The sequence below is a fragment of the Xenopus laevis genome, chromosome 5L (genome assembly GCF_017654675.1).
Source record: "Xenopus laevis strain J_2021 chromosome 5L, Xenopus_laevis_v10.1, whole genome shotgun sequence".
Lineage (NCBI taxonomy): Eukaryota > Metazoa > Chordata > Amphibia > Anura > Pipidae > Xenopus > Xenopus laevis.
The window spans coordinates 105,458,550-105,485,340 of NC_054379.1; the positions used below are offsets into that span (position 1 = coordinate 105,458,550).

Genomic DNA, 26,791 nt, shown 5'->3' on the forward strand with positions numbered 1-26,791 from the left:
CCTGAGTAATAGGGAGCTGCAGAGTGCTCAAGGCTAACCTGGGTGGAGCATTGTTCCAAAATAGGGACAACATCGAACTCTTTAGTTTGGTAAAAACAGCTTTGTGTATGCCAATCGGGGCCTGTCGAAATACATATGTGAGTTTTGGAAGGATTATCATCTTAAACAAGTTAATTCTACCTAATAGGGTAAGGGGAAGATGCACCCAAGCCTCCCTTCTCTCCAGTATATATTTAAGGATGGGTTGTACATTCAACTCAACATATTTCTGGAGATCCGAATGTACCCATATGCCCAAGTATTTAAAGGTGTCCGCCCACTGAAGACCATGGACATTCTGAGGTAGGTTCGGCGGGAGGGGGTCAATGGGGAAAAGCACTGATTTAGACCAGTTAATCTTCAACCCTGAATACCTTGTGTGTAAATTTATAATGGCCAGTGCTCCAGTGAGAGCATAATTCGGATTAGGAAGATAAAGGAGAGTGTCATCCGCATACATGGAGATAGTTTCCCTACACGAACCCAGGTGTAACCCCTGCACCTCCTGCGAAAGTTTAATGCGACAGGCCAATGGTTCCATGGCAAGAGCGAACAGAAGAGGGGACAGGGGGCATCCTTGTCTAGTGCCCCTTCCAATTGCCAAGGCCTTTGACACTTTGGTGTTGGTTCTAATTTTGCCCACCGGGAAGCGGTAAAGTGCCTGCACCCATTTGATGTAATCTATGGGCACACCCACCCTCCTCATTGTGGCCCATAGATAGTGCCATTCCACCGAATCAAACGCCTTCTCATTATCCAATGACGCCACCACCCTCTCACCCCGGGTATCATGTACAACTGAGATATTAGTAAACAGCCGTCGGATATTAATGTCAGTAGTGCGGCCCGGCATGAAGCCCGTTTGAGCCGGTGAAATAACCTTGGCCAGGTGTGGTGCCAATCTATTCCCAAGCACCTTTGCCAGAATCTTGGCATCCACATTAATAAGCGATATTGGTCTATACGAGGAGCATTCTAAGGGGTCCTTGCCTGGTTTGAGAATCAGTACAATGAGCGTTTCCCTCATAGACTCTGGGAGGGGTGCCCCCACCCTGACATCATTATACAAATTAACCAACAGAGGGGCTATCTTTTTAACATTTTGCTTATACCACTCAATGGGGAGGCCATCTAAGCCTGGAGTTTTACCCCCCGGGAAGGCTCCAATCGCCACCTCCACCTCCTCTTGAGTAATTGGCTCGGCTAGCTGTGCTATTGTACCTACATCAAATTCCGGTATGTCCGTGTCAAACAAGTATTGGTCTACCTCCGCATTCGTTACCGTCATCTTGGAAGTATAGAGATCTGCATAATAACTCATAAACCTACCATTGATACCCTCTGGAGTGGAATCAATATCCCCATTGGAAACTTTTATCGCTGGTATAGCCATTGAACCCCCCGCTTCTTTGGACAATAGAGCCAGTAATTTTCCATTTTTATCACCAAACTCAAAAATATTAGACCTCTGATAAAGGATATGCTTTTTTGTAAGCTCCACCTGGGCCAACTGTAGCTCCCTTTGTTAAAATTTCTAATTCTGATAAGAGGGCACCCATTCCAATTAGAAGAAAGGAGGTTCCGTCTAAATATTCGGATGGGGTTTTTTAAAGCTAAGAACATTTTTATTTTCTCCCTGAATCAGTCGTACTGGCTGATACATTAGATAGCTTTAAGAAGGGGTTGGATGGCTTTTTAGCAAGTGAGGGAATACAGGTTTATGGGAGATACTTCTTAGTACAAGTTGATCCAGGGACTGGTCCGATTTTTTGCCTTCCTCTGGATCAACTAGCAGTTAGGCACGTTAAATACAGAATTAAGGTTGAACTTGATGGACATGTGTATTTTTTCAACCTAACTTACTATGTTATGTAAGTATGTACTGCAAATTTCCCCATAACTTGGCAGCACCTTCACATTTTCACATCAGCTTTCACCCTCTGTTTAGTAATCTTAGATCAGAAGAACTGAGCAATAGCCAACAGACAAAGTAAATTAATGAGGGAGGGTGTCAAATAGGTTAGAGGAGGAGAAGGAATCCTAAGTGATAACATGGATGCTGCAGCCTTACTATTAACCTTTGAACAAACGGAGGGCAGATATTTAATGCTTTCAAAGAGGCTGTTCACTTTTGTGGTGGGTTTACATGTCGTTTAATCTTATATTAATTTTCAGTATTATGAATTGTGTAACAACAGTGCCACCTCTCAAAGATTTATACCTTTAGAATGAAAACAGACAACTGTTCTGATATTGCTCTGCTCAGGGAAGCGATCAGAAGCCCCAGATGCCCTTTCCCATTTCCTTCCTGAGCAGCAACATCAGAACACTGCTCTGTTTTCATTCTGAAGGTATATCTCTTTCACTGACTTTGACTGTACAGTTACAAAATTCATTATATCGGCAGTTAATAAATACGTAAATAGCTCTGAAACGGAATAAATAAATAATATACAGTAAATGGCAAAAGTACTCAGAAAAACACAGTGAACAATTTTACATTCTGTTTTTTAAGGTTTACTTATCCTTTAAGAAGAAAATGTAAGTCTGTTAAAAGGCTTATCTTGAAATTAAGGTAATTGATAGGAATGAAGAGGACTACTAAATAGAGAAGGCAGATGCTTCTTTTAAATAATAACTACAACTCAAAACAGGAAGGCAAAGATAAAGGAACTGACTGCTTTGCAGGCAAACACTAATCCCAAATTTAAATCAATAGTAAAAAGATGAAGGATGATACATTAAAAATTAGGTTAGAAGGACTCAATCAAAGTTAATGTGAACATGGCCCCAGGGCCTGATGGAACACACCCTCCAGTACTTAAAGGGCTTGGATCACTTTTTTTAATTTTCAAAGACTTATCTGGTAAGTTACCTATAAATTGATGGAAAGCTGATGCAAATCTAGTATTTAAAAGGGAGTCTTAAGATCTTAGCCTGGCAATTATTGACCTGTAAGTTTGACATCTGTGATGGTTATTAGAAAAAGTGTTTATTGGTTGTTGGGTTGTTTTTTCTCATCTCATTTCTCTTTTCTCATTGTTTTCTTTTTAGAATGAGAAAGCTCAGATTCTGACTACATTCCTATGGCTTCGTTTGGTGAGTCAGAAATTGCATTATTTATATCTTCTTTTCGTGTGCTCAACCTCAAATGCAATCTCTAAGTGCTAGAATATATTGTTAGCCATTATTAAACCACAACAAAAGAGTCTAGTCATGGGAGCTGCAGTGGGGCAAAGGATGCCTTACAGGCCTTATAAATCAATATTTTACCACAAAAAAAAAGATATACTGGCAAGGGACCTGTTATCCAGAATGATCAGGACCTGGGGTTTGACGGATAATAGGTATTTCTGTAATTCAGATATCCATACTTTGAGATTATTTGAGAATACCTGGTAATCTAGTGGGGCAATGGGAGCCCCAGGCCACAAAGGCCAAGGCCTAGGGCGGCAAGACTGTAGGGGTAGCATGCCGCCCAGCCGCATTCCAAAAATCAATAATGGCCAAGCAACGGGCGCTAGGACAATGCGGCACGGCATTGGCGAGCTATAGGACCCTGTGGTAGCCTCCGGGCACCAGAAACGTAACTAGAGGGGGGCGGGCCCTGGTGCAGGACGCGCAGCCGGGCCCCCGTCCCCCTCCATACGCCCGGAACTGGCCGGGAATTAGTGGCGCGTGAACTGCCGGGGGGGCCCTGAGGGGGTGCGGTCCCTGGCCTGCTCGCAGCCCCTGCTCCCCCGGTATTTCCTCCACTGCCGGGCACTGAAGAAAGGAATCCGGGCCTGTGGGTGCCCACAGTCGTTGCCTCCTCTTCTGTGTGCTGATGTGTGCCGCTTCCAGGTTTGACACGCTCACATGTGCATCCTTTTCTTATTGGAGTGCCATGGGTGTCGTCATCATTGGGGTGAAATTCAATTATTTAAAGGGGCCGCGGCCAATAACTCATTGCCTAACGTAGGGCTTTTTTTTCCCTGATAATACCTGGGTTTAATTCAAGTCTGATTTCTGTGCTTTGACCCCTGCCTGTTCCTAACTACTGCTTAGCTGTCTGTTCCTGACCATTCTCTCAGATCCTGACTTTGTACTGTGTAAATGTTTGGTTTGACCCCTGCCTGTGTCCTGACTACGCTCCTGGTTCCTGATTCTGTACTGCACTGCCTGATTGGTGTCGACCTCTGCTTCAACTACACTCCCTGTTCCCTATCCTTCTTGTATACATAACGGTTCCCTTGTCTGCCCAGAACGCTCCCCTCACTTTAAGACCTGGCGGCATCCCAGTGGAGGAGGGCTCCTCCTGAAGTGACTGGCTGTTGTTATAGTTAGAATCATGAGCCAAGAACAGAACCTTGGGTTTATTTGGGATACCATATGTTACAGGCTACTAAAAAATCATTTAAAATGTAAATAAACCCATTAGGACTATTTTGCCTCCAATAAGGATTACTGATATTTTTGTTAGGATCAAGTACAAGGTACTGTTTTATTATTACAGAGAAAAAGGAATAATTTGTAAAAATTTTAATTATTTACATATAATGGAGTCAATGAGAGATGGCCTTCCCTGCAAAAGCTTTCTAGATAATGGGTTTCCAAATAATAGATCTCATACCTGTATAATGAAGGGATGGGTAGATAGAGAGGACTGGTGGTCATTGCCCTGGAGAAAAATCCAAGCAACGTTGTAATAGTCTTATGGCTGATTCTTGAATTGGCAGAGATGTTATCACATAGAATTGAGGTTTAAAGTGATACTGAAATGAAATGGTTTTTAATATATCATAACATTGTCTTTGTTTGAGCTTTATATTTTTGCCATGAAAGTACTTCTTGAAGTTTTTACAGATCCCCCAGGTTTCTCTTTGAGGGGGCTGCCATATTTGTGCAGCAGTATCAGTTACCCTTAGAAACTCTAACTGACATGTTGAGAAAGGACAGTTGGCAAAACAGTCAGGTTTAGGAACTTCAAGTAACAATTACTTACAAAAGCAAACCTATCAGCGAAAAATGATCAACATGACCTAGGTGAGCTTTTATGTACATTCATATGTTGAAAAGTATTTTTTTTCATGTCAGTATCACTTTAAGTAATTGGCCACCTGTATTATATAAAACATGACTTTTTATCCCTGCTGGCTTTTAGCTGCTATACAAAACCTAGTTCCTCTAGGCTGAATCATATGACATATGATCTTCATACAAAGCAAATGACACCCCAGTGACACAAGGGGTTTGATTTATTATAATAGATGCCAAACTGCACCAGGGTAGTTAACTACTGCAATCAAATCAGATCTTTGCTTTTATGATTCTAGCTTCTATCAGACTGATAAAAGCTAATTGTTTACTGGTTGCCATGGGTGACTGCATTTGTGCAGCTGAATTTTGTAGCCATGCCCCATCACTCACAGAACATGTCCATGATCTGCCTAAATTCTGCCCACTCCCCTATAAACCAGCCAGGCAAGAACTGTTTCAAATTTGACATTTTCAATATGTGATTTGGAGTATATTTTGCAGTTTTTGCACAAACATCATTTATAATCTTTGTAGTTTCAGCTGTAATAATCAGTTTGATACCAGCAACTATGCTTTGGCCTATGTATGAGAAGCTGTGTATTTTATTCAGCAGTCACCTGTTCTCTCAAGGCAACTTATGGTTGACGTTAGATGACCATTTACATATTAATACGTTTAGAGAACACACAATTAAAGAACAATAGTGTATTTGAATATGAGAACTATGAAGGTATTTGGGGTAGGACCGTGTTGGGGGACACAAGGTAACTGTTTCCTTACCGCCTAAATAGAGCCCTGATGCATTCGGTGCTCCCATACTTCCACATTTGAATGAAGGTGCCTATGTGCCTTCCCCTGCCCTCCCTTCATGAATAAGGCACTGACAAACACAGACAGTGATGTATTCATTCAACATATATGTACAATTTTCTCCATATTGTAAATGACCCATTTTAAAATGGGTTGTTCACTTTCCAAACACCTTTTTTCAGTTCAGTTGTTGTAAAATTGTTACCAGAAATATTTTACCATTTGTACAAAATTGAAGTTTAAAAAGTTTAATGTCCCTGTTAGTGATGTGCGGGCTGGCTGATAACCACGGGACCTGCAGATTTATCTCTAGTCGGATGGGCTCAGCACACCCTTTGCCAGCTTCCTGCATCCTTTTTTTATACTCATGTGCTTATCCCTCCCCTTTTATGACATCATCAGCAGGATGGGTCAGCGCTGGTCTATATATATAGAGGGGAGGAGGCAGGTGTGAACGGGTGAGTCGGGTGCGGGTCGGGTGCACATCAAGTTTTTCTCGACCCACACATCACTAGTCGCTGTCTCTGGTGTTTCAGGCTGGCAGCTCAGTAATCCAGGTGCAGATTCTGAACTGTTACAATTTGCTCCATTAGTTGATACATTTTTCAGAAGCATCTGTGGAATATTAGCAATTATGGTATCAATTATAACAGCTGTCCGTGACCCCTCCTCCCAGAGCTGCTTTAGAAATACATAAGAAGGTGAAAATTATACTTTAAACTTCATTATTAGAAAAACTGTCATAAATATAAAATAGCAATTTAGTAACTTAACTTCTGGTGAACCAACTGAACTGAAAAAAGTGTTGGAAGGTGAATAACTCCTTTAACTCTTTAACAGAAAGGCAGGTCTGCAAGTCTAAAGTCTCTTTAAAACACATATCTATCACTGCTCTTTATTACAGTCTGTGAGATCACAAGAACATAATTCTTTGGTCCAAAGTAAAGTTTTTGTTCTGGTTTTAAAATCGTTTACCTCAGTAAAGGTTACAATACACAGGCTGAGTCAGCAAAGTGTTGGCCAGTGTATGGCCCACAGATGGGCCGGTCTGACTTCTGGGTCAGATTTAAAAATCCCATTGGATGAGGAGTGCTTTGGACCTCATCCAACAGGTCTCCATAGGCCGCACTGGATGATGACAGCAGAAAGCTGTCATTTGTGATGGGCAAGTTTGTCAATGCCTTTCCAAGTATGGGAACACAGCAATCTATACTGTAAAACTAATTATGTTAGGACTTTGTTTACTTTGGCAAGAGCTTAATATGCCTTAATGATTTCAGTTTTGGTATAACGAGTTTCTATCATGGATGCCGGAGCATTGTGGATCTGTGGAGAAGATCTCTCTTCCGGTGGAGGACATCTGGACCCCTGACATTATTGTCTATGAGTTGTACGTATGGCCTGCCATTTTTACTACTTTTGCATATAGTGTATAGATTTATTTTTCATTCACCTGCCAAGAATATGTATTCTGTGTGCCAGAGAAGCTGGTTTAATCAAAACACATCCAGTATGCTCAAGACCTGGGGTTTTCCAGATAAGGGGTCTTTCAGTAATTTGGTCTACATACTTTAAGACATTCAACTAAAATTTCATAGAAACATTAATTAAACCCAATACGAGTGTGTTGCCTTCAATAAGGGTTAATTTTTTCCTTGTTGGGATTAAAGAGTTTGTTCACCTTCCAAACACTGTTTTCAGTTGTTTTTAGATTGTTCTCCAGAAATAAAAACTTTATTCAATTGCTTTCCATTTTTTTTTATTTTTTATAATTTTTCCAAAATCTAATTTTAAAGTTTAATGTCCCTGTTTCTAGTGTTTCAGTCTGGCAGCTCAGTAATTCCGGTGCAGAATCTGAACTATTACAATTTAGTTGATACATTTCGCATCAGCAGCATCTGTGGAGTTTTAGCTATTATTGATATGGTATCAATTCTAACAGCTGCCTTTAATAACACTCAGGGATTCTGCTTAGCAGGGACAAAGAATATAAATTTTTCAACTAATGAATCAATTTAGAACAGTTGAGTGTCGGCAACCCCCCTCCCAGAGCAGCTTTGAAAAGTGAAAAATTATACTTACACTTCATATTGGGTTTCCATTCCTCTTGTTGAAGTTGGTTTCCATTTTGTCTCCTTTAGTATAGATGAGGATAAATCCCAGCGTACCCCTTTTGTGTACGTTAACCACACAGGGCGTATTCGCTACGATCGGATGCTTCGCGTGGTCAGCTCCTGTAATCTCGGAATCTTCAATTTTCCTTTTGATGTTCAAAACTGCTCTTTAACGTTTGGCTCCTACATGCATACAGGTACTATTGTCATGGTCGCGAGAGCTCCTGAAAAACATTAGTTTGTTTCCATATTTCAGATGGGGTTCACTTACCATGGTAGCCAAAAGAGAATTACTCTGTGAAGCTACAATTATATTATTATTGTTACCTTCTCCTTTTCATATGTAATTCAAACCACTGTCTGTTTGCTAGTGTATATTGAACCCTAGCAACCAGATAGTTGCTGAAATTCTATATTGGAGGGATGCTGAACATAAGGCTATATCATTTAAAAAAACAACATTCATAAAAATAAAGATCAATTACAAAATATTTCAAAATATCACTGTCTACATCATACCAGATGAATTACCTCTTAAAGGGGTTGTTCAACATTGAATTAATTGTTAGCATGATGTCGTGAGTGATACTCTGATACAATTTGCATTTGGTTTTCATTTTTTATTATATGTTTTTAAGTTATTCAGCAGCTCTCCAGTTTGCAATTTCAGCAATCTGGTTGCTGGGATCCAAATTACCCTAGCAACCATGCATTGATATATAAGAGACTGGAATATGAACAGAAAGATAACCAATCAAAAGTAGCAATAGCAACACATTTGTAGACTTACAGAACATTTGTTTATTAAATAGAGCCATTGACCCCTATTAAAAGCTGGAAAGAGTCAGAAGAAGAAGGCAAATTATTGAAAAACTATAGAAAACAAATAATGAAGGTCAATTGAAAAATTGCTTAGAGTTGGCCATTTTATATAAGATAAATAAAAGTTGCACCAACCCTGTTTTATTGTCCTATTATATTCCTTCCCCAAAACTGTAGAGAATTGAAACAATGATTGGGCACTCAGTTAGGTAGTGTATGTAAGTGTTTGCAGCTAAAAGGGAAAAGAACAATGATGTCTAGCGTATGGGGTAGTGACATGTGTCAAATAGATTTTGTCAGGGTTGGATCACCCATGACAGCTTTGGAATTAAAATTACTTTGGACATACTGTAATGTTTTGCCACTGAAATGTAAGACAATGTGAAATTTTCTCTGTATTACAGTAAGGGATGTACGGCTGGGATTAGCCTTACCTGCGAATCAAATACTGGAAAACTCTTTGCAATATCTGGAGACCAGTGGCGAATGGGAGCTGGTGAATATTGAAGGTTCCCCTGATATTCTAAAATTTGGCATTGATGAATGGGATATTATAACATTCTGGGTAAGAAGCATTCACCCAAAGTTACCACTGTGACTTGGTTTTGCAGGATGCGTGTCCACTGTGCAAACCTTGCAGGCATCATTTTAATACATTTTTCTTTTAAAGGAGAAGGAAAGGTATTTTTACTTGAGGCTGCCAAAAGTTAGGTACCCCTAAGTGATGGTATTTATTTACCTGAAACCCCAGGCTGGTGCTCCTATCAGAGCAGAAAACTGTTCCGGCCCAGGATTCTTCCAACAAGCACCATGGAGCAATCGTCTTCTGGCTTCTTCTTTTTAATGAAAAAGCCAGCTCTACTGCGCATGTGTCTGCCCCGGGAAATTTGAAGAAAAGAGAAGCAGGAAAACAATCGATCTGTGGTGCTCGCTGGAAGAATCCCGACCCGGTGCAGATTTCTCCTAATAGGTACACTGGCCCGGGGTTTCAGCAGGGGCGATCATGGCCCCTTAGCTGCCTGAGGCAGCTTGCTGTTGGTGCCTCCCCCTCCCCCATGCACTCACCTTTTTTGCGTCTGAGGTGATCCGTGGGGGTCCACGAGGGCGGCGGAGAGGGCCAGAATGCTTGAACAGAGAGCATAATTGCCATCTCTGCACTAGAAGAGCCAAAGTTCTGGTTTGTAAACCGGAAATTCGGCTCTTAAAGTACCAGGAGTGGCGTTTTTGCTGCACCTGATACCTAGTGGGACGCTTCTGCCTGAGGCGAGTTTCTCAACTCGCCTCATTGGCACAGTGCCCCTGGGTTTCAGGTAAGACCTTTCCTTCTCCTTTAAATGACTTTTCATATACCAATTATGTTTTTTTTTCTGTTTCAACAAACTTTTATGGGGGAATATAATGTTTTATTAGTGCAAAAAATTTTCACAAGGCAATTGCAAACATTAGTGACTAAGATTTTCATTGTTTGCGTCCTTTATGACAAATTTCAGACCCGAACGACTCCTTTGCAAAGTTTGCGACAAAACCTTTTTTGCAAAAATGCACAGTGTATGACATAAAATGTTTCAATCGTGAATTGTATTTTGTGCAAAAATATTTAACGAAACTCCAGAGCAGGTGTTAATGCTAACCGTTGCTTAGCGATAATGAGCAATGTAATGTTCGCCAGTGAATGATTTTACATTGTATTTTGAGAAAATCTTACAGGAATCAGAATCACAGGCTGAAGTTAAAGAGTAAATGTACAACAAAGGATTCAGAGATAAAAACACTGTATTAATGATTATTTCAAAAAAGCAAATCTTCTGTTTAAATACATTTTAAGATGAAGTTTTTAGAATAGAAATTTTATGATAAAGTGTGTGCATAGGGAAAATGAGAAAAAGGAGAAAGCAGGAGGGATTCCCCCTAAATACTGTATATGTATAAGCTCCAATAAATCTTGCAGTGGAGAAAGAACTCTCTTTTATGTGGCATTGGGCTACTGCCAATGGAAAGTGGTACAAAAGCCCTCTACCATTAGCAGGGTATCCATTACAATATATCTTGTTTGCCTTTGTGCAAGGCTGCCATCATGGGCCCCATACTGCTGTAGCCAATGACCTCTTCCCAAGGGGCCCTAAGTCATTTTCAGGGTGCAAGCATTGACTTAACCCAATAAATCCGAACCCCTGTATCCACATAAAGGCTTTCCCAACCAGAAGATTAACTAAAAGAAGTCAGTTTAAAAGATAACTACCAAAGTGGAAGATTCTTTAGTTCCAGATTTAATCTCTATGTAATATCAAGGTGATCTGCACTTTAAGAAGGAAGATTACATTTGCAGAATTAATTTCAATTGAGATTAATTGGTTTTCTCTTTTCCTGCTTCTCCATCTTAGGTGGTGATCAGGCGTCGCCCTGCGTTATATGTAGTCAATCTGCTGGTCCCAAGTGCCTTCCTCATGCTGATTGATATCCTCAGCTTCTTCCTTCCTCCACACAGCACTGATCGAGCTTCATTTAAAATGACGCTGCTCCTTGGTTACACCGTGTTCTTGCTTATAATGAATGACTTGCTGCCAAGCACTGCCAATGGAACCCCGCTAATTGGTTAGCGACACAATTTTTAAAGACCCATTGATATATAGAAGTTTAAAATGTTGTTATGATGAACAGAAATATGTTTAACTTTTCTACTGACACTGTCTCTCTTTTAAAGGGGTTGTTCACCTTCAAACAACTAGTTATTTTCAGTTTTTTTTTATAGTTATTTTACTTTTTCCATTTGCTTTCTATTATCTATGTGTCACCGTTTCTAATATTGAAGTGTAAAGTGTCATTTTTCACCTTCTAAAGCAGCTCTGGGAAGGGGGGTCGCCGACCCTGTAAACTGTCCTAAATTGATAAATTTAGTGCATACATTTCTTATCTTTGTCCCTGCTGAACAGAATCCCTGAGTTTCATTAGACAGCTGTTATAATTGATCTGTGAGAAAGATAGCCAGCACAACCTTGTAGAATCTTTATCTCCTGTATCGAGGTGCAGGTTCCCCAGTGGCCACTTCCCACTGGCAAATATAACAGGAACTAAATTGGAACAACACCACTTAATCTTGTTAAATTAAAAATGCCTTTATTGCAAATTGCAAATTTCTAGGGCATTACAGTGATGTTTCAGGCCTCACATGGCCTTTTATCAAGCTTAATAAAAGGCCATGTGAGGCCTGAAACAGGGTCTGTGTGTGGGACCCTGGAACAAGTATTTTGATAATCAGGCATAGTTGTGGTCCATAATGGAAAAAAGTATTGCAAACCTAGAAGGCCTGGACTGGGTTTCAAAACAGGCCCTGCCAATTCAAGTACATAAAGGTCAACCCCCCCACACTAAGTAATGACTATCTGTGACATCTTGCAGCAGCCTTTCTGGCATTTACCAGAATCCACAGTGCCAATGCCAGTCCAGGCCTGAAGCCCATACAGTTCTGAGTGAATTAATAGCCCAGAATGATCAGACTGATCAACTTGCAGGCTGAATGATTATCTCAGTTTAACATCTGATTTATGGGGCAACATTACCCATTGAGTCCCCGGGTGCTGATTGGCAGATATTGTAATAGAATTGGTGGGAAACCAACCAGCCAACAAGCCATCTTGGCCCTTTTGGCCTTAGTCAAGATATGATGCTGGTGGTCCCCTGTGATCTACTGACATGTATGACCCCATGATGCCTGCTTTGGACTATTTGCACACAATTTATACGCTGGCACAAATCTGTCTTAAAATTTTGTACCTGGTTGATATGGGCCCGTACATGATGGTATTTGCTCCTTTGTGGGTAAAATGGTGAATTGAGTCATTTTTTTGCACTCTTTAAGTGAATTCGTTTTATACTATTCTAGCAGATTTCAAGCTGAAATTGGCACTCATCTTGTGCTAACAAATCAGCATGCTGTAGTGTTGTGATATAACATAGCAAAGGGATCTCAAACAACTAATTTATTGTTAAACTGCACAAAAAAACATGACTGAATAAAAAAAAAAACATAGGGCCATGTGTATCTGTTAATATACCAACAGAAAAATGGCTATAATATTATAAAATTATATTATAATTTTATAAATTATTATACAAAAACCACAATCTGACATTGTTTTGCTTCCATGTAGTATTAAACACATTTCCAACACAGTTCATTTGTATTTCTCAGGTATATACTTCTCAGTTTGCCTGGCTCTACTTGTTCTCAGTCTGCTGGAAACAGTCATAATTACATATGTCATGCACAGAGGAACCATGCAAAATATGTTAATGCCTGCCTGGGTGAAGAGCCTTGTTCTGGGATTCATAGCCAAGCTGATCTGTTACCGTGATAAGACGGTTAATGCAGACACTACACTTTCATCTACCAATATAATAGCTTCCAGTGAAAATACAGCCAGATCCCCGGTATCCAGCTCTGATCTTGGAGGTCTCGAAGGTAATGGAGTTATTTTTTTTTTTGCAACAGAAAAGAATTATCATCTCTAACAATGAAAGAGGAACATTTTTAAATGTATAAGATATTTGTGTACCTGGGAGTAAGAGTTTCCACCAGAATTTCAGGGTTTGACTATTTTTGAGCAATTTGTATGGTGAAAATCTGCATTTGCCCAGGGTCGACTTGGACAGAGGACCTACCATCAACCATTAACATTTAAAGAAGCATTTCCCAGAAATGGCACACCACTCATTTTATTCAAGTGGAAACACTCCACCTTATGGTCACATGGACTAAGACAAAAAATAGACCCTGGTATTTCAGCTACACTGACCCCCCCCCCCCCACAAGAGGAACTTTTTTTTAAAAAAAATTGCATATGAAAGCTTACAGGAGTCCCTCTGCCATTATCACAATAGCCATGTTGCCAGTCTTGGCCTGGATGTGAAGCATTTTTTTTCATTGCCAAGTTACCAAATCCTATATATAATAAGGGCATATTTATCACTATTGTAGACAAACATCACCTGTAATGTTGCCCATAGCAGCCTATCAGCAATTAGATTTGAACAGTGACCTACAAGTTAGAAAACATAGGCAACTATCTGATTGGTTGCTATAGGTGGCATCACTGGTGATGTTAGTCTCCAATGTTAATAAATATACCCTTATTGTAATATACAGTAGTGATCATTAAATTTCCAACTCTATAATATTGTTTGAGCAAAGTGTATCTAATCTCACACATTACGAATAAGACAAGACAGAGGTGTAGCCTAATTCATGTATTGCTCCCCCTCTGCGAGACCTGACTCACAGGTTAGGTGGATGGAGGCACAAAAGAAGTAATAGTATGTTCTTCTTAGTATAGAAGTCCACCCAGTGTAATATTTAAATTATTTCCTCCATTAATCTATATTCAAAAAGTAGCATGTGTTAAATTATGTGTTGATTCTATATATCCTTCTCTGTTGTGATTTTTCTTCTTTGCAGCCACAGAACAAAAGGATTCCCTCCCAAATATTCCAGTGCTGTTGCCTTCAGATGCCCTATATCCTGGTCCTGAAATGCAACTTGCACTAATCATTGAGAACTTGCGCAGAGTCAGGGAGATGCTGGAAGGCAGGCAACATCTAAGAGCACAAGAGGAGGAGTGGATGCTGGTTGCATATGTCTTGGATTCACTGCTCTATCGTCTCTACTTGGTTTTTATTGCCTCATACGCAATCATCATCATCAGTGTGTGGTGTGTCTGGTACAACATCTAAGGAGACAATCTGGACCTGTAGAATGTTTACAAAAAATAAAAATATAAGAAATCCTTGGGCACATTTCTTTAGTTTGCATTAAAATTAAGCATTTCAAACACTGGTTTTGCATAAGTTTTTCTGTTTTAAGGATTTCTATGATGTCACCCATTGACAGGAATGTTGAGTCTGAGCTTGCCGTTTCCTCAGTAATACAAGCATGTTGCTAGGAATATGCTCACAGCAATGTTCATGAGTCATGACCCACCTGTTGCTTTTATAAAGGCATTTCAACATCAATTAAATGCCAGGGAGGTTGTTTATTAACTGAATCTGGAATCAGAACATCATTTTATTTGCTTAAGTTAAAAATGTTCATATTAATATACATCTTTTATTTATATATTTTGTTGCCGTTTAAACAAAACAAAATTAGTAGACAACAGGGACCTTATAAATAAAGTGGGCAGAATGTGCAAAACAAGCACACAATTGCGTCCCTAAGAGTTTTGCAGGCAACTTAAATATTTTCACTGGTTACAGCATGGGGTCTATAACTTGTTCCTGATTCATTTAAAAATTACATGTGCAATATAAAATGCTCTCTAATGTTTTCTGGGTGTGTGTTTAGACCACTTGGGGACAAAACACAAAACTACCAGATGATAAGTAAAGAACTTAGCTTTACACAACACGCAGCACTGGTATTCCCTCCTACAATTGGTCAAATATCTGATAGAAATCATTCTTTAGCTTTTCAAAAATGAAAAAGCTTTATACAAAGGCATGTGGTATTTTATTGGCATACAAGGTGTCCCATGGGTTAAGTATGGAGGCATGAGAGTATGTGAAAATAGAAATATGAGAGTATAAGAGCATGTGTAGTGAATAAGATGACTCCAACATTGCTGAAAATTAGGTGTTCATCTGTTATTAAAATGTAAACTTCAGAAACACAGGCAGTGGGGTAACTAGAGTGCCTCCCTGCAAATAAATCTTGAGAGGGGCCCAGTGCACTTCGATCCCTATCCCACAGCTCTGGAACTATGTGTGGCAACCACTGGGAATCCTCCTGGCACCGATTTTCTCTTTCAGACCCTCGGGGGTAAATCAGGTGAGCAGCATGTCGCCCGTAAAATCTTGCCGTCCTAGCCCCAGGCCCGGACCTCACCACAAATCTGGTGGCTCTTTCTGAAAGCACATGACCAGGCAAAATAAACTGAGATGGCTGCCTACACACCAATAGTATAACTTAAAATGTATAATTACATTTTATCTAGTAGAGTGAATTATTTGCAGTGTTATTTAGAAATCATAACAGAATTGCTTTAAACACAATTCTGAATTGCAGACACACAGGGGCAAATTCACTAAAGCGTAATGTGGCTAACGCTAGCGCAAATTCGCCAGTCATTTCGTTACTTCACCGATTTACTAACGGGCGCTGGCGTAAATTCGCTAGTGAAGTGGACCTACTCTAGCGCTACTTCGCACCCTTACACCAGGCGAAGTTGCGCTATGGCGAAGGGATGTAACTACGCTAATTCATTAACTTGCGGATTTTCATGAACGTTAACTCTTGCGCCAGACTTGCCTTTGCCAACTGAGACCAGGCAAAAAGACTTTGCTAACAGCCGTGCCCCTTCGCCAGCTAGAACATCTCGCCTTGCACCCCTCGTTAAGTCCAGGTGGCACCCAAGTAAGCTGAGGGCTCCTCCCGAAGCCCAACGGTGGTCACACTATTGGTGAAGCCGAGCCGAGACCAGGGTGCTTGGCATTTGTTCTGGTATCGGGTGCCGGCCGTGACATTGGCTTTGCTAATAGAAGAATAAAGCAGGTAGGCATGGTCGCACACCTGATTTCCTCAACTAGAAACCTCTCATACATTGTACGTTATTTACACCTTAGATGGCTGTTGAAACATCAGTGACAACTTAAATGCATCCGTAACCTACTAACCCATTTCATTATCTTATACTCTACTTTTCTCTTAAACTCAGAACCAATTATTTCCCCTCACTCGCGGCTAGTCCTTCATGATTGGATAGAACCTCCGATTAAAACTGTCAGCACTATGTACTGCCTGCAGAGGAAGCTGTTCTTCATCTCCCCCAGTATAGTGTTTCACAGAACTCGAAGCCATGCCATGCGAATTCTGGAAGCTGTTTAAATGTCCCTCTCTCTCTAACTGAGGTTAGTTTGATAAAAGATGCATGGGGGAGATGAAGAACTATGGGGTGCCGTTTGTCCCAAATACATTATGTATACATAACTATCCCTAATACACAGAATGAATGTCTCTCATGTTATATAAGTATTTGTGACCATACACAGAGAAAACAAATATACAAAAGACTTATTTCTATTAAAGAATGAAAACAAAATCTGTTTAGTGCACAAAAGGATGTCATTATATCACAAACTCCATTCTGTACATTTTAACAAGCAATCTGTCGCACAAATGTATAACCTCCATGTAATGGACACACTTATGTGCAAAGTTACTTACAGAATGAATTATATAAAAACAAAGTTGGACATAATATATAATAGTGAAACTAACTAGTGCTTGTCAAGCTAGATTTGACTGACAAAATAGATATCTGTGACAGAAAGCAAGATTTTTTAGTACAGGATTCATTCTTTCCACAAAATTACAGTTTTGTTTCACAAAACAGATAAAATAACCATTCTGTGAAGCAACACTGTCAGTCACATTCCTGAACCAATAAGAACAAAGCTTATTGCCATATACAAACAAGATGAGAAGTGGCCAGCTCTGCACCACATGGCTAAGCCAAAGTATCTGACCTGCTATAGAGGGCGCCCTCTAATGTCCCCTGTGCTGCATAGTAATAAACATGAACAAACATTTCCTAAAAGAGCTGCTGAGAAATATAATGCTGCACTTATAATGATTGTAGAGAAAGAAAAGTATGCAAAACTTATATAAATATGATCATTTTCAGGTGATATGGCTATTCTTATTGTAGTGATCTGCTTGTGTGGCCATTTTGGTTAAGGGCATTCCTGCTGTTTTGCCATTATCTTATGACTCACTCCTGTTCCTCTTCCTGTCTAAGCTGAGAGTAATTATGGGACAGGCCACACCCACCTGCGATGTTGTATTAAATGTACCAGAAGTTACTGTGCTTGTCTGGCTGCTTTGCCTGACTCTCAGAGTCAGTTATAAGTTTTGTATATGATAGTTAGACTCCAATGTCTCCTCCTAGCTGTAATCTTGCACCAATTAGCTTGTAGTAGTCTCTTAATAATGTGCTTAGCTATAGTTCAACTACGCTTTAGCCAGAGACTTGGGACTAGGGTTGCCACTTTTTTAAAAATGTTTTACCGGCTGCTGGGGGGGCGGGGACACAAAGGGGCGGACCGTGATGTCAAAAGGGACAGGCCATGATGTCAAAAGGGGTGGGCCACACCACGGACGCTAGAAGGAGTAAACGAAAAGGCAAGTTCCAGAGGATTGGGGACAGGCTGAGGGCTCCTTTTAATCGTATTACAAATTTACCGGCAGCTACATTGCCGGTAAATTTGTAATACCGGCCCCGACCTTGGCAGGTATTTTACCGGCTTGGCCGGTAAAATACCGGCCGGGTGGCAACCCTACTTGGGACTGATCATGTGCACACATACGTCCCAACTGTCCCTTTTTCAGAGGGACAGTCCCTCTTTTGACAGCTCAACCTGAGGTCCCTCATTTGTACTGGAACGTCCTCTTTTCTCTGCACTGAACAGCCAGAAAAAGAAACAAAGTTTCTAACTTAATTGGCTTTTGGCAGAGAGGTCAGTACAGCTAACAGGTGCAAGTAAGATGCTTTATAACAATTTTGAGATAAGAAAATAAGTAATTTTAACAGTTTAGATAAGGAGAAATATTTTCAAACTTTTATAACCTGCCATCAGAGTGTGTCGAGGGGGGCACAACACTAGAGCAGAGAGCACAACTATGCCCATGTCACATGCATGTCCAGGGCCGCCAGCAGGGGGGACAAGTGTTCCGGCCTGAAGGGGGGCCCAGAAGTGCTGCATTTTTCAAAGAGCCGGGTCCCCTTTACGAGCGCCCGAGCCATGCGGCCATTTCGCATATTACAGAATGCGGAAGTGCCAAAAAGACGAAGCTGAAGTCCCGAAGCGGCGAAAAGACCCGAATTCACGAAAGGAGGTGAAGTTGAAGTCCTGAAGCCTTTTGTTTACACACAGTACTCAGGAGTGGCTGCTCATATAACCTACACATCATACTAAACACAATGTGTGATGCACATGATCAGTCCCAAGTCTCTGGCTAAAGATGTAGTAGTTAAACTATAGCTAAGCACATTATTAAGAGACTACTACAAGCTAATTGGTGCAAGATTACAGCTAGGAGGAGACATTGGAGTCTAACTATCATATACAAAACTTATAACTGACTCTGAGAGTCAGGCAAAGCAGCCAGACAAGCACAGTAACTTCTGGTACATTTAATACAACATCACAGGTGGGTGTGGCCTGTCCCATAATTACTGTCAGCTTAGACAGGAAGAGGAACAGAAGTGAGATAATGGCAAAACAGCAGGAATGCCCTTAACCAAAATGGCCACACAAGCAGGTCACTACAATAAGAATAGCCATATCACCTAAAATGATCATATTTATGTTTTGCATACTTTTCTTTCTCTACAATCATTATAAGTGCAGCATTATATTTCTCAGCCATTTGTAAAAACTTCCATTTATGAACCTGTAGTGTTTAACAGCAGCTCTAGGAAAGGTTTGTTCATGTTTATTACTATGCTGCATAGGGGACATTAGAGGGCGCCCTCTATAGCAGGCCAGATACTTTGCCTTAGCCATGTGGAGCAGAGCTGGCCACTTCTCATCTTGTTTGTATATGGCAATAAGCTTTGTTCTTATTGGTTCAGGAATGTGACTGACCGTGTTGCTTCACAGAATAGTTATTTTATCTGTTTTGTGGAACAAAACTGTCATTTTGTGGAAAGAATGAATCCTGTACTATAAAATCTTGCTTTCTGTCACAGATATCTATTTTGTCAATCAAATCTAGCTTGACAAGCACTAGTTAGTTACACTATTATATATTATGTCCAACTTTGTTTTTACATAATTCATTCTGTAAGTAACTTTGCACATAAGTGCGTCCGTTACATGGAGGTTAAACATTTGTGAGACAGATTGCTTGTTAAACTGTACAGAATGGAGTTTGTGATATAATGACATCGTTTTGTGCACTAACCAGATTTTGTTTTCATTCTTTAATAGAAATAAGTCTTTTGTATATTTGTTTTCTCTGTGTATGGTCACAAATACTTATATAACATGAGAGACATTCATTCTGTGTATTAGGGATAGTTTTGTATACATAATGTATTTGGGACAAACGGCACCCCATAAAGAACAGCTTCCTCTGCAGGCAGTGCTTAGTGCTAAATATTATCATCTATCCATTCCTCAATTTCTTCTCTTTGTTCTCATATAGAAATAGGGAATGGCCACAGTACAGTAAGAGGCGCACAGGCGCGCCGCGCACGCCCTAGAATCCAAGATGGCGCCGGCGCCAGTGCCGACTCGTGGACCATGCGGCGGGCGTCCCCGCCGACGACGCAGTGGACGACCCCGCCGCACAGGTACTGTTACAGCCAAGCGATGCCTTCATTTTTGGGGAATTTATGTCATTGGAGTCTATAACCTAAATTCATTTTGAACATTGCCCAGGGTTTTAATTAACCTTCTTCTCAGGTGACACATTTTAGGTCTAGGAGTCTTAATGAAACGATAATTCGTCAAGTACTATTGAAGGCAGCAAGGTCACTTTGTAAAGGTAAAATGGGGGCCCATATTTGGATATTTCATATGTTAAAAATCCCTGCCATGCCTTAACATGAATATAATAACTCCCACCCATATGAGTGATAAACAGATCTTAGTCAACTATGGTAAGACATTTTGGCACAAATTCACTAAGCGCCGAATGCTAGCGTTAATTCGCTAGCGTTTGGCATTTTTCGTTACTGCGCAAATTCACTAACGAATGCTGGCGTAAATTCGCTAGTGTTACTTTGCACACTTACGCCAGGCGAATTTTCGCTAGCGATGTAAATACGCAAATTCACTAACTTGCGCAGTGTACTGAACGCTACCTTTTACGCTAGACTTCCTTCGCCACCTCAGACCTGGCGAAGCGCAATAGAGTAGATAGGGATTGTTTCCAAAAAAGTCAAAAAAATTTCTAAGTCCCAAAAAACGCTGGCGTGTTTTCTACATGATGGGTGATAGGCTGAAAAAGATCGAAAATATTTTTGGGGCTCCCCTCCTTCCCCCCTACATTTCCTGACTCATGGCAACTTACCTAGAAAGTGGGCACATGTGTAGGGCAAAATAAAATTTATACTTGCTGATTTGAATGTTTTCTAGGCATTTGAAGTGGTGATTCGTGTTCCTCCATTGAAATTTGAATTTCGTGCCGTATGCAAATGAACCATCGCTATCGAAACTTCGCTTCGCTTGGCGAATTAATGCTAGCGCAACTTCGAAAATTTACGCTACCCCTGTGCGCAACTTCGGATTTTAGTGAATTTGCGGAGCGCTGGCGAAAATACGCCTGGCGAAGTGTGGCGAAGCGCGGCGAAGTTGCGCCTGGCGCAACTTCGCATCTTAGTGAATTTGCCCCTTTGTGTGAAATTCCATATGTCCATACGCTTATGGAAAAACTAACAAATAGGTTTTTATTCAATGTTACCAACAGTGTGGCAGAAAACTGGTACTGTAAAACAATGTAAAAAAATTAATCTTAAACTGGCCATAGACGCAAAGATCTGATCGTACGAATCAAGGATTCGTACGATTTTCGGAACGTGTGTGGAGAGTCCCGACATTTTTCGTCCGGCGGAGATCGGTCGTTTGGTCGATCGGACAGGTTAGAAAATTTCTGTCGGCTGACGATAATATCTCTGCGTGTATTGCCGATCGTATGATTTTCAGTGGGAGACTGTTACTAGCTTTGGTTGGACATAGATATCGTACGATTGCTGTCAGGGGCAGAACATTGCTGATCTGTTCTTTTACTAATCTGACTGGTAAGACTTTGATCCGAATGGTTAGTGGCGGGTCGGGAGATGGGAAAGTCAGATCGTACGATGATTCGTACGATCGGATCTTTGCATCTATGGCTAGCTTTAGAAGTTACACATGCTTACTCAATATGCTGAACGTAGCTTAAAGTTTCAATTTCAAGTATGAATGCCTGTTCTTCATATCTGCTTAGTAGTTATATGCATCAGGGAGGTTCAACCTGAAGCTATTGTTGATCTACCTCCTGCAAGATTTTTTGTATTCCATGTCCGTGAATGCAATAAATTGTGGGTACATAACAGCTGAAAGAAATCTGAGATTGCACTAGGGATGCATTGAATCTACTATTGCGGATTTGGTAAAGATTCACAAATTAGGGAGATAAGTGGTGAAAGAAAACCATGTGCTCAGTGTTGGCTAAAAAAATTTTACTTTCTCGTTCTGTGATAAAAAGTCACATGATTTTTAGGATTCAGTTTTGATTTGGCCAGGCACTTCGATTTGGCCGAATCTGAATCACAAACCGAATACTGGATTGGGTGCATCCCTAGTTTTCTTTGCCTTTGCTGATATTTTATAGCTTCCTAAAATTTAAGATTCCATGTCATCTTTGCATTTCTATTTATACAGTGTGATCAATCTGTCTTTGGTTTTTGATTGTAGGCCCTTCTCCTACTGGCTAATGTGGCTCTATTAGATCATACACTGGAGTTTCTTACAGCCACTGGAAGTCAAGGAAACTATTGTGTTCTGCTGCTGGATGGCAAATGATCTTATGGAGCATTTGCGGTGAATGGAATGCATGTAAAGATGCCATAGTATGTACAGATATTGCAATTTAGTGTTTTATTGTTTTTCCCTATAGCGTGATGAAAATGATCCATTCTCCTTGCTGTCTTATGTCTTGTTGGCATCCTGCTTCTGGATTAAGAGAAAATTGTTTTTCACCTCTTGTTCTTGACATCAACTAAAAATGGTGCAGATCTACCAGCCCCAATGTGGTATGTTATGAGTAGTGATGGGCGAATCTGTGCCGAATAAATCGTGAAACGAATGTGCGTCAAAATAATTTGAACATGTATTTGGTCCAAATGCATTAATGTCAATGTGAATCAGAATAATTGTGATGCGTGACAATTCTTATGTGTGATTTCGCCGGCGAATTGTCGACAAATTTTTGCAAATGAATTTGCTTGCGGCGAAACGCAGAAATTCACGGGGAATTTGTGTCTGGCAAATTTATTCACCCATCGCTACCTCTGAACTTTACCGATTGCATGGTGATGTTTTAAGAGATGTAGGTGCCAAATCTCTAGTACGATCTGACTTTATCCTTGTCACTGGTGATGTGTTCTCCAACATCAACATTGAAGCTGCGCTGGAGGAACATAGGTACAATTAAAATGAGACCAATACAAAAAATTAGGTCTGCACACTCAAGAGAAACTTACGACTCAGGTGGTAAGATTTGAAATATACTTTACTTGATAAAAAGACAAAACACTGACATCATCATCACAGTGAACAAAAAACATTTTGTATGGTCCTAGTATACATACCACCCTTAAGTACAGAGAAAGGCAAACAAGCAATTACAAGTAGCGGATACACCTGTCCAAATGAGAATAACCCCAACGTTTCGGCAAAATAGCCTTTGTCAAGGGGATTCTGATGTGCAACCGATTTAGCAGCAGAATAAATACCCTCTTCAACTACGCGTCCATCCCTCTTTTTCGCGCGTTACCCGAACTTCCGGGTATGTGACGTCACATCCGCCTACATCACTTCCGCCGACCATATGCGCAGCGTAGTGACGCGGCTCCCTAGGCTGTCATTACCTCGGGTAAAAAGCTCTCGCGGGAAAAAACGGTGGAACGCATGGGTGCTTTGAACTTGCGCAATGAGAAGTTCTTCGGCTATCACGCCGTATCCTAGCAACCCCAGCATTTTCACAGGGAAACGGAAGACCCGACCAAGGACATATTATTGTGAATAAACAGCATCTCCCTAAAAACAATTATATTAAATGCGGCATAACAACCAACATAATCTAGCACACCAAGTGTTGCAACATGAAAATATATTATAAAATTTATATGTCATAATATTTCATTAACCATATAGTAATAGTAAAAATATACATATTAAAGTGGCAGTGCAGATAAATTCATATAGTATATTATATAACTCACATATAGAATATTTCATTATCTATATTATATCAGTGCAAAAAAACATATTAAAGTGACAGTGCTAAAAAATTCATACAGTAAATTGATATACACAGGATAAAGTGCAAGTGCCTAATATCCCATATAAGGATCACGAATATTTCAAAAATAGAAATGTATATTGCAGTTCATCCAGATAAAGTGTCCTGTGAAAATTAATCAACAACGTGATATGTCCTTGTCGTAGCCATTATATGTAAATCGTCACCTGATTATTGTACACAAAGTCCTCCTCAAAATGTGCCATGTATAGATTCGCGTATGCAGGAGCAACATTTGACCCCATCGATGTCCCCTGGCTTTGCTCATAGTATTTTCCCTCAAAAAGAAAATAATTTTTGGTCAGGACCCATTCCAGGAACTGCAATAATAAATCGGCAACCCCATCCGGTAGTTGCTGTCCTCGTATAGTCATATCAATAGTCTCAATACCCTGATCATGTGGAATAATGAAATTAACAAATTGAATGATATAGACATGATTCCACATGATGCATTACTGTGCACAATGGATGTCTCCTCATTATATACCTCGATTCCACATGATCAGGGTATTGAGACTATTGATATGACTATACGAGGACAGCAACTACCGGATGGGGTTGCCGATTTATTATTGCAGTTCCTGGAATGGGTCCTGACCAAAAATTATTTTCTTTTTGAGGGAAAATACTATGAGCAAAGCCAGGGGACATCGATGGGGTCAAATGTTGCTCCTGCATACGCGAATCTATACATGGCACATTTTGAGGAGGACTTTGTGTACAATAATCAGGTGACGATTTACATATAATGGCTACGACGAGGACATATCACGTTGGTGATTAATTTTCACAGGACACTTTATCTGGATGAACTGCAATATACATTTCTATTTTTGAAATATTCGTGATCCTTATATGGGATATTAGGCACTTGCACTTTATCCTGTGTATATCAATTTACTGTATGAATTTTTTAGCACTGTCACTTTAATATGTTTTTTTGCACTGATATAATATAGATAATGAAATATTCTATATGTGAGTTATATAATATACTATATGAATTTATCTGCACTGCCACTTTAATATGTATATTTTTACTATTACTATATGGTTAATGAAATATTATGACATAAATTTTATAATATATTTTCATGTTGCAACACTTGGTGTGCTAGATTATGTTGGTTGTTATGCCGCATTTAATATAATTGTTTTTAGGGAGATGCTGTTTATTCACAATAATATGTCCTTGGTCGGGTCTTCCGTTTCCCTGTGAAAATGCTGGGGTTGCTAGGATACGGCGTTATAGCCGAAGAACTTCTCATTGCGCAAGTTCAAAGCACCCATGCGTTCCACCGTTTTTTCCCGCGAGAGCTTTTTACCCGAGGTAATGACAGCCTAGGGAGCCGCGTCACTACGCTGCGCATATGGTCGGCGGAAGTGACGTAGGCGGATGTGACATCACATACCCGGAAGTTCGGGTAACGCGCGAAAAAGAGGGATGGACGCGTAGTTGAAGAGGGTATTTATTCTGCTGCTAAATCGGTTGCACATCAGAATCCCCTTGACAAAGGCTATTTTGCCGAAACGTTGGGGTTATTCTCATTTGGACAGGTGTATCCGCTACTTGTAATTGCTTGTTTGCCTTTCTCTGTACTTAAGGGTGGTATGTATACTAGGACCATACAAAATGTTTTTTGTTCACTGTGATGATGATGTCAGTGTTTTGTCTTTTTATCAAGTAAAGTATATTTCAAATCTTACCACCTGAGTCGTAAGTTTCTCTTGAGTGTGCAGACCTAATTTTTTGTATTGATTATATTTTGTCGCTCAGTAGGGGCGACTTTAGGTTTATTTTGCACCTCTGTTTGATTGTTTGCCTTCTTATTATTCGAATTAGGTGTGCCCTTCATTTACGTATATTCTTACAATTAAAATGAGAGCCTTGTGTGTAATGAGTCTTCCTGTAAATCTAGCAGCCCTCTTGCAACCCATAAATTAAGTTTCCTACGTTTTAAAGGACACAGAAGTTAGAAAAAAGAACCTGTCTGTGATCACAATTAATATTCATTAATATTAATAATAGCACTCCTCAAGATATGTTTTATATAAAGATCAGACTTTTTAAAATTAAGCCAATGTTATCATCCTGAATTATGCAAACTGACTCATAATGGCTTCACCTATTTGTTTTAAGGGTTAGTTCACACAAGGAGATTCGGGGAGATTTTGTCGCCTGGCGACGAATCGCCTCGTCTTCTGAGCGACTATCTCCCCGAACTGCCTCAGCGGTTTTTCCCATAGGCTACAATGAAAAGTCGCCTGCGCTAATGCACACACAGCGATGCGTTTTCTATAGTCGCCCGAAGTTGCCTCACACAATTTGTTGGACTTTAACATCAGCATTTACTCTCCACAAGTATGCACACTGTTTTGTTTTTTTATCAGATATTCGAAGGATTTTATCGTTCGATCGTTCGATTTTTATTCGATCCATCAAAGTATTTGCGCTAAAATCCTTCAAATTTGATATTCGAATGATTTTACTTCAAGGGTCGAATTCGAGGGTTTATTAACCCTCGAAATTCGACCCTTGATAAATCGGGCCCTAAATGTTTCTCTACCTACCCAATTGCAACAAAATATTCAATCAAATTACCCCTTCAAATGGAAGCATGAAATACTTGGGAATCCACATACCAGCAGACCTTACAAAACTATCAGCTATAAATTATATGACGTTAATGTCACAAATCCATTCAGGTTTGAAGCGTTGGCAAACTCTCCCACTGTCTTGGTTTGGCTGTATTAACCTGATCAAGATGAACGTATGGGGTCTACCCCATTTGGATAATTACCTGAGAGCAATTACATTAAGCAGAATACTAGAATGTTTCTAGTACCCCATCAGCAAAAAATGGATCCTGTTTGAACAATCCCTGGTAGATATACCGTTACAAGCTTTATGTTGGACTAT

General features: G+C 40.1%; 1 pseudogene; it reads left to right on the top strand.

Moving 5' to 3' along the window:
- The first annotated feature begins 2,823 nt into the window (after positions 1-2,823).
- On the top strand, positions 2,824-14,604 carry LOC108716193 (annotated as a pseudogene).
- The last annotated feature ends 12,187 nt before the right edge of the window (positions 14,605-26,791 follow it).